We start from the raw sequence: 16,905 nt of genomic DNA on the forward strand, positions 1-16,905 counted from the left end.
ATGTTGTTTAAAATAGATAAGTTATATTAGAGTGTGTGTGTTTGAATGATGTTGTTTAAAATAGATAAGTTATATTAGAGTGTGTGTGTTTGAATGATGTTGTTTAAAATAGATAAGTTATATTAGAGTGTGTGTGTTTGAATGATGTTGTTTAAAATAGATAAGTTATATTAGAGTGTGTGTGTTTGAATGATGTTGTTTAAAATAGATAAGTTATATTAGAGTGTGTGTTTTGAATGATGTTGTTTAAAATAGATAAGTTATATTAGAGTGTGTGTGTTTGAATGATGTTGTTTAAAATAGATAAGTTATATTAGAGTGTGTGTGTTTGAATGATGTTGTTTAAAATAGATAAGTTATATTAGAGTGTGTGTTTTGAATGATGTTGTTTAAAATAGATAAGTTATATTAGAGTGTGTGTGTTTGAATGATGTTGTTTAAAATAGATAAGTTATATTAGAGTGTGTGTGTTTGAATGATGTTGTTTAAAATAGATAAGTTATATTAGAGTGTGTGTGTTTGAATGATGTTGTTTAAAATAGATAAGTTATATTAGAGTGTGTGTGTTTGAATGATGTTGTTTAAAATAGATAAGTTATATTAGAGTGTGTGTGTTTGAATGATGTTGTTTAAAATAGATAAGTTATATTAGAGTGTGTGTGTTTGAATGATGTTGTTTAAAATAGATAAGTTATATTAGAGTGTGTGTGTTTGAATGATGTTGTTTAAAATAGATAAGTTATATTAGAGTGTGTGTGTTTGAATGATGTTGTTTAAAATAGATAAGTTATATTAGAGTGTGTGTGTTTGAATGATGTTGTTTAAAATAGATAAGTTATATTAGAGTGTGTGTGTTTGAATGATGTTGTTTAAAATAGATAAGTTATATTAGAGTGTGTGTGTTTGAATGATGTTGTTTAAAATAGATAAGTTATATTAGAGTGTGTGTGTTTGAATGATGTTGTTTAAAATAGATAAGTTATATTAGAGTGTGTGTGTTTGAATGATGTTGTTTAAAATAGATAAGTTATATTAGAGTGTGTGTGTTTGAATGATGTTGTTTAAAATAGATAAGTTATATTAGAGTGTGTGTGTTTGAATGATGTTGTTTAAAATAGATAAGTTATATTAGAGTGTGTGTGTTTGAATGATGTTGTTTAAAATAGATAAGTTATATTAGAGTGTGTGTGTTTGAATGATGTTGTTTAAAATAGATAAGTTATATTAGAGTGTGTGTGTTTGAATGATGTTGTTTAAAATAGATAAGTTATATTAGAGTGTGTGTGTTTGAATGATGTTGTTTAAAATAGATAAGTTATATTAGAGTGTGTGTGTTTGAATGATGTTGTTTAAAATAGATAAGTTATATTAGAGTGTGTGTGTTTGAATGATGTTGTTTAAAATAGATAAGTTATATTAGAGTGTGTGTGTTTGAATGATGTTGTTTAAAATAGATAAGTTATATTAGAGTGTGTGTGTTTGAATGATGTTGTTTAAAATAGATAAGTTATATTAGAGTGTGTGTGTTTGAATGATGTTGTTTAAAATAGATAAGTTATATTAGAGTGTGTGTGTTTTGAATGATGTTGTTTAAAATAGATAAGTTATATTAGAGTGTGTGTGTTTGAATGATGTTGTTTAAAATAGATAAGTTATATTAGAGTGTGTGTGTTTGAATGATGTTGTTTAAAATAGATAAGTTATATTAGAGTGTGTGTGTTTGAATGATGTTGTTTAAAATAGATAAGTTATATTAGAGTGTGTGTGTTTGAATGATGTTGTTTAAAATAGATAAGTTATATTAGAGTGTGTGTGTTTGAATGATGTTGTTTAAAATAGATAAGTTATATTAGAGTGTGTGTGTTTGAATGATGTTGTTTAAAATAGATAAGTTATATTAGAGTGTGTGTGTTTGAATGATGTTGTTTAAAATAGATAAGTTATATTAGAGTGTGTGTGTTTGAATGATGTTGTTTAAAATAGATAAGTTATATTAGAGTGTGTGTGTTTGAATGATGTTGTTTAAAATAGATAAGTTATATTAGAGTGTATGTGTGTTTGAATGATGTTGTTTAAAATAGATAAGTTATATTAGAGTGTGTGTGTTTGAATGATGTTGTTTAAAATAGATAAGTTATATTAGAGTGTGTGTGTTTGAATGATGTTGTTTAAAATAGATAAGTTATATTAGAGTGTGTGTGTTTGAATGATGTTGTTTAAAATAGATAAGTTATATTAGAGTGTGTGTGTTTGAATGATGTTGTTTAAAATAGATAAGTTATATTAGAGTGTGTGTGTTTGAATGATGTTGTTTAAAATAGATAAGTTATATTAGAGTGTGTGTGTTTGAATGATGTTGTTTAAAATAGATAAGTTATATTAGAGTGTGTGTGTTTGAATGATGTTGTTTAAAATAGATAAGTTATATTAGAGTGTGTGTGTTTGAATGATGTTGTTTAAAATAGATAAGTTATATTAGAGTGTGTGTGTTTGAATGATGTTGTTTAAAATAGATAAGTTATATTAGAGTGTGTGTGTTTGAATGATGTTGTTTAAAATAGATAAGTTATATTAGAGTGTGTGTGTTTGAATGATGTTGTTTAAAATAGATAAGTTATATTAGAGTGTGTGTGTTTGAATGATGTTGTTTAAAATAGATAAGTTATATTAGAGTGTGTGTGTTTGAATGATGTTGTTTAAAATAGATAAGTTATATTAGAGTGTGTGTGTTTGAATGATGTTGTTTAAAATAGATAAGTTATATTAGAGTGTGTGTGTTTGAATGATGTTGTTTAAAATAGATAAGTTATATTAGAGTGTGTGTGTTTGAATGATGTTGTTTAAAATAGATAAGTTATATTAGAGTGTGTGTGTTTGAATGATGTTGTTTAAAATAGATAAGTTATATTAGAGTGTGTGTGTTTGAATGATGTTGTTTAAAATAGATAAGTTATATTAGAGTGTGTGTGTTTGAATGATGTTGTTTAAAAATAGATAAGTTATATTAGAGTGTGTGTGTTTGAATGATGTTGTTTAAAATAGATAAGTTATATTAGAGTGTGTGTGTTTGAATGATGTTGTTTAAAATAGATAAGTTATATTAGAGTGTGTGTGTTTGAATGATGTTGTTTAAAATAGATAAGTTATATTAGAGTGTGTGTGTTTGAATGATGTTGTTTAAAATAGATAAGTTATATTAGAGTGTGTGTGTTTGAATGATGTTGTTTAAAATAGATAAGTTATATTAGAGTGTGTGTGTTTGAATGATGTTGTTTAAAATAGATAAGTTATATTAGAGTGTGTGTGTTTGAATGATGTTGTTTAAAATAGATAAGTTATATTAGAGTGTGTGTGTTTGAATGATGTTGTTTAAAATAGATAAGTTATATTAGAGTGTGTGTGTTTGAATGATGTTGTTTAAAATAGATAAGTTATATTAGAGTGTGTGTGTTTGAATGATGTTGTTTAAAATAGATAAGTTATATTAGAGTGTGTGTGTTTGAATGATGTTGTTTAAAATAGATAAGTTATATTAGAGTGTGTGTGTTTGAATGATGTTGTTTAAAATAGATAAGTTATATTAGAGTGTGTGTGTTTGAATGATGTTGTTTAAAATAGATAAGTTATATTAGAGTGTGTGTGTTTGAATGATGTTTGTTTAAAATAGATAAGTTATATTAGAGTGTGTGTGTTTGAATGATGTTGTTTAAAATAGATAAGTTATATTAGAGTGTGTGTGTTTGAATGATGTTGTTTAAAATAGATAAGTTATATTAGAGTGTGTGTGTTTGAATGATGTTGTTTAAAATAGATAAGTTATATTAGAGTGTGTGTGTTTGAATGATGTTGTTTAAAATAGATAAGTTATATTAGAGTGTGTGTGTTTGAATGATGTTGTTTAAAATAGATAAGTTATATTAGAGTGTGTGTGTTTGAATGATGTTGTTTTAAAATAGATAAGTTATATTAGAGTGTGTGTGTTTGAATGATGTTGTTTAAAATAGATAAGTTATATTAGAGTGTGTGTGTTTGAATGATGTTGTTTAAAATAGATAAGTTATATTAGAGTGTGTGTGTTTGAATGATGTTGTTTTAAAATAGATAAGTTATATTAGAGTGTGTGTGTTTGAATGATGTTGTTTAAAATAGATAAGTTATATTAGAGTGTGTGTGTTTGAATGATGTTGTTTAAAATAGATAAGTTATATTAGAGTGTGTGTGTTTTGAATGATGTTGTTTAAAATAGATAAGTTATATTAGAGTGTGTGTGTTTGAATGATGTTATTTAAAATAGATAAGTTATATTAGAGTGTGTGTGTTTGAATGATGTTGTTTAAAATAGATAAGTTATATTAGAGTGTGTGTGTTTGAATGATGTTGTTTAAAATAGATAAGTTATATTAGAGTGTGTGTGTTTGAATGATGTTGTTTAAAATAGATAAGTTATATTAGAGTGTGTGTGTTTGAATGATGTTGTTTAAAATAGATAAGTTATATTAGAGTGTGTGTGTTTGAATGATGTTGTTTAAAATAGATAAGTTATATTAGAGTGTGTGTGTTTGAATGATGTTGTTTAAAATAGATAAGTTATATTAGAGTGTGTGTGTTTGAATGATGTTGTTTAAAATAGATAAGTTATATTAGAGTGTGTGTGTTTGAATGATGTTGTTTAAAATAGATAAGTTATATTAGAGTGTGTGTGTTTGAATGATGTTGTTTAAAATAGATAAGTTATATTAGAGTGTGTGTGTTTGAATGATGTTGTTTAAAATAGATAAGTTATATTAGAGTGTGTGTGTTTGAATGATGTTGTTTAAAATAGATAAGTTATATTAGAGTGTGTGTGTTTGAATGATGTTGTTTAAAATAGATAAGTTATATTAGAGTGTGTGTGTTTGAATGATGTTGTTTAAAATAGATAAGTTATATTAGAGTGTGTGTGTTTGAATGATGTTGTTTAAAATAGATAAGTTATATTAGAGTGTGTGTGTTTGAATGATGTTGTTTAAAATAGATAAGTTATATTAGAGTGTGTGTGTGTTTGAATGATGTTGTTTAAAATAGATAAGTTATATTAGAGTGTGTGTGTTTGAATGATGTTGTTTAAAATAGATAAGTTATATTAGAGTGTGTGTGTTTGAATGATGTTGTTTAAAAATGATAAGTTATATTAGAGTGTGTGTGTTTGAATGATGTTGTTTAAAATAGATAAGTTATATGAGTGTGTGTGTTTGAATGATGTTGTTTAAAATAGATAAGTTATATTAGAGTGTGTGTGTTTGAATGATGTTGTTTTAAAATAGATAAGTTATATTAGAGTGTGTGTGTTTGAATGATGTTGTTTAAAATAGATAAGTTATATTAGAGTGTGTGTGTTTGAATGATGTTGTTTAAAATAGATAAGTTATATTAGAGTGTGTGTGTTTGAATGATGTTGTTTAAAATAGATAAGTTATATTAGAGTGTGTGTGTTTGAATGATGTTGTTTAAAATAGATAAGTTATATTAGAGTGTGTGTGTTTGAATGATGTTGTTTAAAATAGATAAGTTATATTAGAGTGTGTGTGTTTGAATGATGTTGTTTAAAATAGATAAGTTATATTAGAGTGTGTGTGTTTGAATGATGTTGTTTAAAATAGATAAGTTATATTAGAGTGTGTGTGTTTGAATGATGTTGTTTAAAATAGATAAGTTATATTAGAGTGTGTGTGTTTGAATGATGTTGTTTAAAATAGATAAGTTATATTAGAGTGTGTGTGTTTGAATGATGTTGTTTAAAATAGATAAGTTATATTAGAGTGTGTGTGTTTGAATGATGTTGTTTAAAATAGATAAGTTATATTAGAGTGTGTGTGTTTGAATGATGTTGTTTAAAATAGATAAGTTATATTAGAGTGTGTGTGTTTGAATGATGTTGTTTAAAATAGATAAGTTATATTAGAGTGTGTGTGTTTGAATGATGTTGTTTAAAATAGATAAGTTATATTAGAGTGTGTGTGTTTGAATGATGTTGTTTAAAATAGATAAGTTATATTAGAGTGTGTGTGTTTGAATGATGTTGTTTAAAATAGATAAGTTATATTAGAGTGTGTGTGTTTGAATGATGTTGTTTAAAATAGATAAGTTATATTAGAGTGTGTGTGTTTGAATGATGTTGTTTAAAATAGATAAGTTATATTAGAGTGTGTGTGTTTGAATGATGTTGTTTAAAATAGATAAGTTATATTAGAGTGTGTGTGTTTGAATGATGTTGTTTAAAATAGATAAGTTATATTAGAGTGTGTGTGTTTGAATGATGTTGTTTAAAATAGATAAGTTATATTAGAGTGTGTGTGTTTGAATGATGTTGTTTAAAATAGATAAGTTATATTAGAGTGTGTGTGTTTGAATGATGTTGTTTAAAATAGATAAGTTATATTAGAGTGTGTGTGTTTGAATGATGTTGTTTAAAATAGATAAGTTATATTAGAGTGTGTGTGTTTGAATGATGTTGTTTAAAATAGATAAGTTATATTAGAGTGTGTGTGTTTGAATGATGTTGTTTAAAATAGATAAGTTATATTAGAGTGTGTGTGTTTGAATGATGTTGTTTAAAATAGATAAGTTATATTAGAGTGTGTGTGTTTGAATGATGTTGTTTAAAATAGATAAGTTATATTAGAGTGTGTGTGTTTGAATGATGTTGTTTAAAATAGATAAGTTATATTAGAGTGTGTGTGTTTGAATGATGTTGTTTAAAATAGATAAGTTATATTAGAGTGTGTGTGTTTGAATGATGTTGTTTAAAATAGATAAGTTATATTAGAGTGTGTGTGTTTGAATGATGTTGTTTAAAATAGATAAGTTATATTAGAGTGTGTGTGTTTGAATGATGTTGTTTAAAATAGATAAGTTATATTAGAGTGTGTGTGTTTGAATGATGTTGTTTAAAATAGATAAGTTATATTAGAGTGTGTGTGTTTGAATGATGTTGTTTAAAATAGATAAGTTATATTAGAGTGTGTGTGTTTGAATGATGTTGTTTAAAATAGATAAGTTATATTAGAGTGTGTGTGTTTGAATGATGTTGTTTAAAATAGATAAGTTATATTAGAGTGTGTGTGTTTGAATGATGTTGTTTAAAATAGATAAGTTATATTAGAGTGTGTGTGTTTGAATGATGTTGTTTAAAATAGATAAGTTATATTAGAGTGTGTGTGTTTGAATGATGTTGTTTAAAATAGATAAGTTATATTAGAGTGTGTGTGTTTGAATGATGTTGTTTAAAATAGATAAGTTATATTAGAGTGTGTGTGTTTGAATGATGTTGTTTAAAATAGATAAGTTATATTAGAGTGTGTGTGTTTGAATGATGTTGTTTAAAATAGATAAGTTATATTAGAGTGTGTGTGTTTGAATGATGTTGTTTAAAATAGATAAGTTATATTAGAGTGTGTGTGTTTGAATGATGTTGTTTAAAATAGATAAGTTATATTAGAGTGTGTGTGTTTGAATGATGTTGTTTAAAATAGATAAGTTATATTAGAGTGTGTGTGTGTTTGAATGATGTTGTTTAAAATAGATAAGTTATATTAGAGTGTGTGTGTTTGAATGATGTTGTTTAAAATAGATAAGTTATATTAGAGTGTGTGTGTTTGAATGATGTTGTTTAAAATAGATAAGTTATATTAGAGTGTGTGTGTTTGAATGATGTTGTTTAAAATAGATAAGTTATATTAGAGTGTGTGTGTTTGAATGATGTTGTTTAAAATAGATAAGTTATATTAGAGTGTGTGTGTTTGAATGATGTTGTTTAAAATAGATAAGTTATATTAGAGTGTGTGTGTTTGAATGATGTTGTTTAAAATAGATAAGTTATATTAGAGTGTGTGTGTTTGAATGATGTTGTTTAAAATAGATAAGTTATATTAGAGTGTGTGTGTTTGAATGATGTTGTTTAAAATAGATAAGTTATATTAGAGTGTGTGTGTTTGAATGATGTTGTTTAAAATAGATAAGTTATATTAGAGTGTGTGTGTTTGAATGATGTTGTTTAAAATAGATAAGTTATATTAGAGTGTGTGTGTTTGAATGATGTTGTTTAAAATAGATAAGTTATATTAGAGTGTGTGTGTTTGAATGATGTTGTTTAAAATAGATAAGTTATATTAGAGTGTGTGTGTTTGAATGATGTTGTTTAAAATAGATAAGTTATATTAGAGTGTGTGTGTTTGAATGATGTTGTTTAAAATAGATAAGTTATATTAGAGTGTGTGTGTTTGAATGATGTTGTTTAAAATAGATAAGTTATATTAGAGTGTGTGTGTTTGAATGATGTTGTTTAAAATAGATAAGTTATATTAGAGTGTGTGTGTTTGAATGATGTTGTTTAAAATAGATAAGTTATATTAGAGTGTGTGTGTTTGAATGATGTTGTTTAAAATAGATAAGTTATATTAGAGTGTGTGTGTTTGAATGATGTTGTTTAAAATAGATAAGTTATATTAGAGTGTGTGTGTTTGAATGATGTTGTTTAAAATAGATAAGTTATATTAGAGTGTGTGTGTTTGAATGATGTTGTTTAAAATAGATAAGTTATATTAGAGTGTGTGTGTTTGAATGATGTTGTTTAAAATAGATAAGTTATATTAGAGTGTGTGTGTTTGAATGATGTTGTTTAAAATAGATAAGTTATATTAGAGTGTGTGTGTTTGAATGATGTTGTTTAAAATAGATAAGTTATATTAGAGTGTGTGTGTTTGAATGATGTTGTTTAAAATAGATAAGTTATATTAGAGTGTGTGTGTTTGAATGATGTTGTTTAAAATAGATAAGTTATATTAGAGTGTGTGTGTTTGAATGATGTTGTTTAAAATAGATAAGTTATATTAGAGTGTGTGTGTTTGAATGATGTTGTTTAAAATAGATAAGTTATATTAGAGTGTGTGTGTTTGAATGATGTTGTTTAAAATAGATAAGTTATATTAGAGTGTGTGTGTTTGAATGATGTTGTTTAAAATAGATAAGTTATATTAGAGTGTGTGTGTTTGAATGATGTTGTTTAAAATAGATAAGTTATATTAGAGTGTGTGTGTTTGAATGATGTTGTTTAAAATAGATAAGTTATATTAGAGTGTGTGTGTTTGAATGATGTTGTTTAAAATAGATAAGTTATATTAGAGTGTGTGTGTTTGAATGATGTTGTTTAAAATAGATAAGTTATATTAGAGTGTGTGTGTTTGAATGATGTTGTTTAAAATAGATAAGTTATATTAGAGTGTGTGTGTTTGAATGATGTTGTTTAAAATAGATAAGTTATATTAGAGTGTGTGTGTTTGAATGATGTTGTTTAAAATAGATAAGTTATATTAGAGTGTGTGTGTTTGAATGATGTTGTTTAAAATAGATAAGTTATATTAGAGTGTGTGTGTTTGAATGATGTTGTTTAAAATAGATAAGTTATATTAGAGTGTGTGTGTTTGAATGATGTTGTTTAAAATAGATAAGTTATATTAGAGTGTGTGTGTTTGAATGATGTTGTTTAAAATAGATAAGTTATATTAGAGTGTGTGTGTTTGAATGATGTTGTTTAAAATAGATAAGTTATATTAGAGTGTGTGTGTTTGAATGATGTTGTTTAAAATAGATAAGTTATATTAGAGTGTGTGTGTTTGAATGATGTTGTTTAAAATAGATAAGTTATATTAGAGTGTGTGTGTTTGAATGATGTTGTTTAAAATAGATAAGTTATATTAGAGTGTGTGTGTTTGAATGATGTTGTTTAAAATAGATAAGTTATATTAGAGTGTGTGTGTTTGAATGATGTTGTTTAAAATAGATAAGTTATATTAGAGTGTGTGTGTTTGAATGATGTTGTTTAAAATAGATAAGTTATATTAGAGTGTGTGTGTTTGAATGATGTTGTTTAAAATAGATAAGTTATATTAGAGTGTGTGTGTTTGAATGATGTTGTTTAAAATAGATAAGTTATATTAGAGTGTGTGTGTTTGAATGATGTTGTTTAAAATAGATAAGTTATATTAGAGTGTGTGTGTTTGAATGATGTTGTTTAAAATAGATAAGTTATATTAGAGTGTGTGTGTTTGAATGATGTTGTTTAAAATAGATAAGTTATATTAGAGTGTGTGTGTTTGAATGATGTTGTTTAAAATAGATAAGTTATATTAGAGTGTGTGTGTTTGAATGATGTTGTTTAAAATAGATAAGTTATATTAGAGTGTGTGTGTTTGAATGATGTTGTTTAAAATAGATAAGTTATATTAGAGTGTGTGTGTTTGAATGATGTTGTTTAAAATAGATAAGTTATATTAGAGTGTGTGTGTTTGAATGATGTTGTTTAAAATAGATAAGTTATATTAGAGTGTGTGTGTTTGAATGATGTTGTTTAAAATAGATAAGTTATATTAGAGTGTGTGTGTTTGAATGATGTTGTTTAAAATAGATAAGTTATATTAGAGTGTGTGTGTTTGAATGATGTTGTTTAAAATAGATAAGTTATATTAGAGTGTGTGTGTTTGAATGATGTTGTTTAAAATAGATAAGTTATATTAGAGTGTGTGTGTTTGAATGATGTTGTTTAAAATAGATAAGTTATATTAGAGTGTGTGTGTTTGAATGATGTTGTTTAAAATAGATAAGTTATATTAGAGTGTGTGTGTTTGAATGATGTTGTTTAAAATAGATAAGTTATATTAGAGTGTGTGTGTTTGAATGATGTTGTTTAAAATAGATAAGTTATATTAGAGTGTGTGTGTTTGAATGATGTTGTTTAAAATAGATAAGTTATATTAGAGTGTGTGTGTTTGAATGATGTTGTTTAAAATAGATAAGTTATATTAGAGTGTGTGTGTTTGAATGATGTTGTTTAAAATAGATAAGTTATATTAGAGTGTGTGTGTTTGAATGATGTTGTTTAAAATAGATAAGTTATATTAGAGTGTGTGTGTTTGAATGATGTTGTTTAAAATAGATAAGTTATATTAGAGTGTGTGTGTTTGAATGATGTTGTTTAAAATAGATAAGTTATATTAGAGTTGTGTGTGTTTGAATGATGTTGTTTAAAATAGATAAGTTATATTAGAGTGTGTGTGTTTGAATGATGTTGTTTAAAATAGATAAGTTATATTAGAGTGTGTGTGTTTGAATGATGTTGTTTTAAAATAGATAAGTTATATTAGAGTGTGTGTGTTTGAATGATGTTGTTTAAAATAGATAAGTTATATTAGAGTGTGTGTGTTTGAATGATGTTGTTTAAAATAGATAAGTTATATTAGAGTGTGTGTGTTTGAATGATGTTGTTTAAAATAGATAAGTTATATTAGAGTGTGTGTGTTTGAATGATGTTGTTTAAAATAGATAAGTTATATTAGAGTGTGTGTTTTGAATGATGTTGTTTAAAATAGATAAGTTATATTAGAGTGTGTGTGTTTGAATGATGTTGTTTAAAATAGATAAGTTATATTAGAGTGTGTGTGTTTGAATGATGTTGTTTAAAATAGATAAGTTATATTAGAGTGTGTGTGTTTGAATGATGTTGTTTAAAATAGATAAGTTATATTAGAGTGTGTGTGTTTGAATGATGTTGTTTAAAATAGATAAGTTATATTAGAGTGTGTGTGTTTGAATGATGTTGTTTAAAATAGATAAGTTATATTAGAGTGTGTGTGTTTGAATGATGTTGTTTAAAATAGATAAGTTATATTAGAGTGTGTGTGTTTGAATGATGTTGTTTAAAATAGATAAGTTATATTAGAGTGTGTGTGTTTGAATGATGTTGTTTAAAATAGATAAGTTATATTAGAGTGTGTGTGTTTTGAATGATGTTGTTTTAAAATAGATAAGTTATATTAGAGTGTGTGTGTTTGAATGATGTTGTTTAAAATAGATAAGTTATATTAGAGTGTGTGTGTTTGAATGATGTTGTTTAAAATAGATAAGTTATATTAGAGTGTGTGTGTTTGAATGATGTTGTTTAAAATAGATAAGTTATATTAGAGTGTGTGTGTTTGAATGATGTTGTTTAAAATAGATAAGTTATATTAGAGTGTGTGTGTTTGAATGATGTTGTTTAAAATAGATAAGTTATATTAGAGTGTGTGTGTTTGAATGATGTTGTTTAAAATAGATAAGTTATATTAGAGTGTGTGTGTTTGAATGATGTTGTTTAAAATAGATAAGTTATATTAGAGTGTGTGTGTTTGAATGATGTTGTTTAAAATAGATAAGTTATATTAGAGTGTGTGTGTTTGAATGATGTTGTTTAAAATAGATAAGTTATATTAGAGTGTGTGTGTTTGAATGATGTTGTTTAAAATAGATAAGTTATATTAGAGTGTGTGTGTTTGAATGATGTTGTTTAAAATAGATAAGTTATATTAGAGTGTGTGTGTTTGAATGATGTTTTTTTTAAAATAGATAAGTTATATTAGAGTGTGTGTGTTTGAATGATGTTGTTTAAAATAGATAAGTTATATTAGAGTGTGTGTGTTTGAATGATGTTGTTTTAAAATAGATAAGTTATATTAGAGTGTGTGTGTTTGAATGATGTTGTTTAAAATAGATAAGTTATATTAGAGTGTGTGTGTTTGAATGATGTTGTTTAAAATAGATAAGTTATATTAGAGTGTGTGTGTTTGAATGATGTTGTTTAAAATAGATAAGTTATATTAGAGTGTGTGTTTGAATGATGTTGTTTAAAATAGATAAGTTATATTAGAGTGTGTGTGTTTGAATGATGTTGTTTAAAATAGATAAGTTATATTAGAGTGTGTGTGTTTGAATGATGTTGTTTAAAATAGATAAGTTATATTAGAGTGTGTGTGTTTGAATGATGTTGTTTAAAATAGATAAGTTATATTAGAGTGTGTGTGTTTGAATGATGTTGTTTAAAATAGATAAGTTATATTAGAGTGTGTGTGTTTGAATGATGTTGTTTAAAATAGATAAGTTATATTAGAGTGTGTGTGTTTGAATGATGTTGTTTAAAATAGATAAGTTATATTAGAGTGTGTGTGTTTGAATGATGTTGTTTAAAATAGATAAGTTATATTAGAGTGTGTGTGTTTGAATGATGTTGTTTAAAATAGATAAGTTATATTAGAGTGTGTGTGTTTGAATGATGTTGTTTAAAATAGATAAGTTATATTAGAGTGTGTGTGTTTGAATGATGTTGTTTAAAATAGATAAGTTATATTAGAGTGTGTGTGTTTGAATGATGTTGTTTAAAATAGATAAGTTATATTAGAGTGTGTGTGTTTGAATGATGTTGTTTAAAATAGATAAGTTATATTAGAGTGTGTGTGTTTGAATGATGTTGTTTAAAATAGATAAGTTATATTAGAGTGTGTGTGTTTGAATGATGTTGTTTAAAATAGATAAGTTATATTAGAGTGTGTGTGTTTGAATGATGTTGTTTAAAATAGATAAGTTATATTAGAGTGTGTGTGTTTGAATGATGTTGTTTAAAATAGATAAGTTATATTAGAGTGTGTGTGTTTGAATGATGTTGTTTAAAATAGATAAGTTATATTAGAGTGTGTGTGTTTGAATGATGTTGTTTAAAATAGATAAGTTATATTAGAGTGTGTGTGTTTGAATGATGTTGTTTAAAATAGATAAGTTATATTAGAGTGTGTGTGTTTGAATGATGTTGTTTAAAATAGATAAGTTATATTAGAGTGTGTGTGTTTGAATGATGTTGTTTAAAATAGATAAGTTATATTAGAGTGTGTGTGTTTGAATGATGTTGTTTAAAATAGATAAGTTATATTAGAGTGTGTGTGTTTGAATGATGTTGTTTAAAATAGATAAGTTATATTAGAGTGTGTGTTTGAATGATGTTGTTTAAAATAGATAAGTTATATTAGAGTGTGTGTGTTTGAATGATGTTGTTTAAAATAGATAAGTTATATTAGAGTGTGTGTGTTTGAATGATGTTGTTTAAAATAGATAAGTTATATTAGAGTGTGTGTGTTTGAATGATGTTGTTTAAAATAGATAAGTTATATTAGAGTGTGTGTGTTTGAATGATGTTGTTTAAAATAGATAAGTTATATTAGAGTGTGTGTGTTTGAATGATGTTGTTTAAAATAGATAAGTTATATTAGAGTGTGTGTGTTTGAATGATGTTGTTTAAAATAGATAAGTTATATTAGAGTGTGTGTGTTTGAATGATGTTGTTTAAAATAGATAAGTTATATTAGAGTGTGTGTGTTTGAATGATGTTGTTTAAAATAGATAAGTTATATTAGAGTGTGTGTGTTTGAATGATGTTGTTTAAAATAGATAAGTTATATTAGAGTGTGTGTGTTTGAATGATGTTGTTTAAAATAGATAAGTTATATTAGAGTGTGTGTGTTTGAATGATGTTGTTTAAAATAGATAAGTTATATTAGAGTGTGTGTGTTTGAATGATGTTGTTTAAAATAGATAAGTTATATTAGAGTGTGTGTGTTTGAATGATGTTGTTTAAAATAGATAAGTTATATTAGAGTGTGTGTGTTTGAATGATGTTGTTTAAAATAGATAAGTTATATTAGAGTGTGTGTGTTTGAATGATGTTGTTTAAAATAGATAAGTTATATTAGAGTGTGTGTGTTTGAATGATGTTGTTTAAAATAGATAAGTTATATTAGAGTGTGTGTGTTTGAATGATGTTGTTTAAAATAGATAAGTTATATTAGAGTGTGTGTGTTTGAATGATGTTGTTTAAAATAGATAAGTTATATTAGAGTGTGTGTGTTTGAATGATGTTGTTTAAAATAGATAAGTTATATTAGAGTGTGTGTGTTTGAATGATGTTGTTTAAAATAGATAAGTTATATTAGAGTGTGTGTGTTTGAATGATGTTGTTTAAAATAGATAAGTTATATTAGAGTGTGTGTGTTTGAATGATGTTGTTTAAAATAGATAAGTTATATTAGAGTGTGTGTGTTTGAATGATGTTGTTTAAAATAGATAAGTTATATTAGAGTGTGTGTGTTTGAATGATGTTGTTTAAAATAGATAAGTTATATTAGAGTGTGTGTGTTTGAATGATGTTGTTTAAAATAGATAAGTTATATTAGAGTGTGTGTGTTTGAATGATGTTGTTTAAAATAGATAAGTTATATTAGAGTGTGTGTTTGAATGATGTTGTTTAAAATAGATAAGTTATATTAGAGTGTGTGTGTTTGAATGATGTTGTTTAAAATAGATAAGTTATATTAGAGTGTGTGTGTTTGAATGATGTTGTTTAAAATAGATAAGTTATATTAGAGTGTGTGTGTTTGAATGATGTTGTTTAAAATAGATAAGTTATATTAGAGTGTGTGTGTTTGAATGATGTTGTTTAAAATAGATAAGTTATATTAGAGTGTGTGTGTTTGAATGATGTTGTTTAAAATAGATAAGTTATATTAGAGTGTGTGTGTTTGAATGATGTTGTTTAAAATAGATAAGTTATATTAGAGTGTGTGTGTTTGAATGATGTTGTTTAAAATAGATAAGTTATATTAGAGTGTGTGTGTTTGAATGATGTTGTTTAAAATAGATAAGTTATATTAGAGTGTGTGTGTTTGAATGATGTTGTTTAAAATAGATAAGTTATATTAGAGTGTGTGTGTTTGAATGATGTTGTTTAAAATAGATAAGTTATATTAGAGTGTGTGTGTTTGAATGATGTTGTTTAAAATAGATAAGTTATATTAGAGTGTGTGTGTTTGAATGATGTTGTTTAAAATAGATAAGTTATATTAGAGTGTGTGTGTTTGAATGATGTTGTTTAAAATAGATAAGTTATATTAGAGTGTGTGTGTTTGAATGATGTTGTTTAAAATAGATAAGTTATATTAGAGTGTGTGTGTTTGAATGATGTTGTTTAAAATAGATAAGTTATATTAGAGTGTGTGTGTTTGAATGATGTTGTTTAAAATAGATAAGTTATATTAGAGTGTGTGTGTTTGAATGATGTTGTTTAAAATAGATAAGTTATATTAGAGTGTGTGTGTTTGAATGATGTTGTTTAAAATAGATAAGTTATATTAGAGTGTGTGTGTTTGAATGATGTTGTTTAAAATAGATAAGTTATATTAGAGTGTGTGTGTTTGAATGATGTTGTTTAAAATAGATAAGTTATATTAGAGTGTGTGTGTTTGAATGATGTTGTTTAAAATAGATAAGTTATATTAGAGTGTGTGTGTTTGAATGATGTTGTTTAAAATAGATAAGTTATATTAGAGTGTGTGTGTTTGAAACGATGTTGTTTAAAAATAGATAAGTTATATTAGAGTGTGTGTGTTTGAATGATGTTGTTTAAAATAGATAAGTTATATTAGAGTGTGTGTTTTGAATGATGTTGTTTAAAATAGATAAGTTATATTAGAGTGTGTGTTTTGAACGATGTTGTTTAAAATAGATAAGTTATATTAGAGTGTGTGTGTTTGAATGATGTTGTTTAAAATAGATAAGTTATATTAGAGTGTGTGTGTTTGAATGATGTTGTTTAAAATAGATAAGTTATATTAGAGTGTGTGTGTTTGAATGATGTTGTTTAAAATAGATAAGTTATATTAGAGTGTGTGTGTTTGAATGATGTTGTTTAAAATAGATAAGTTATATTAGAGTGTGTGTGTTTGAATGATGTTGTTTTAAAATAGATAAGTTATATTAGAGTGTGTGTGTTTGAATGATGTTGTTTAAAATAGATAAGTTATATTAGAGTGTGTGTGTTTGAATGATGTTGTTTAAAATAGATAAGTTATATTAGAGTGTGTGTGTTTGAATGATGTTGTTTAAAATAGATAAGTTATATTAGAGTGTGTGTGTTTGAATGATGTTGTTTAAAATAGATAAGTTATATTAGAGTGTGTGTGTTTGAATGATGTTGTTTAAAATAGATAAGTTATATTAGAGTGTGTGTGTTTGAAT

The sequence above is a fragment of the Tachypleus tridentatus genome, chromosome 3 (assembly GCF_004210375.1).
Source record: "Tachypleus tridentatus isolate NWPU-2018 chromosome 3, ASM421037v1, whole genome shotgun sequence".
Taxonomy (NCBI): Eukaryota; Metazoa; Arthropoda; class Merostomata; order Xiphosura; family Limulidae; genus Tachypleus; species Tachypleus tridentatus.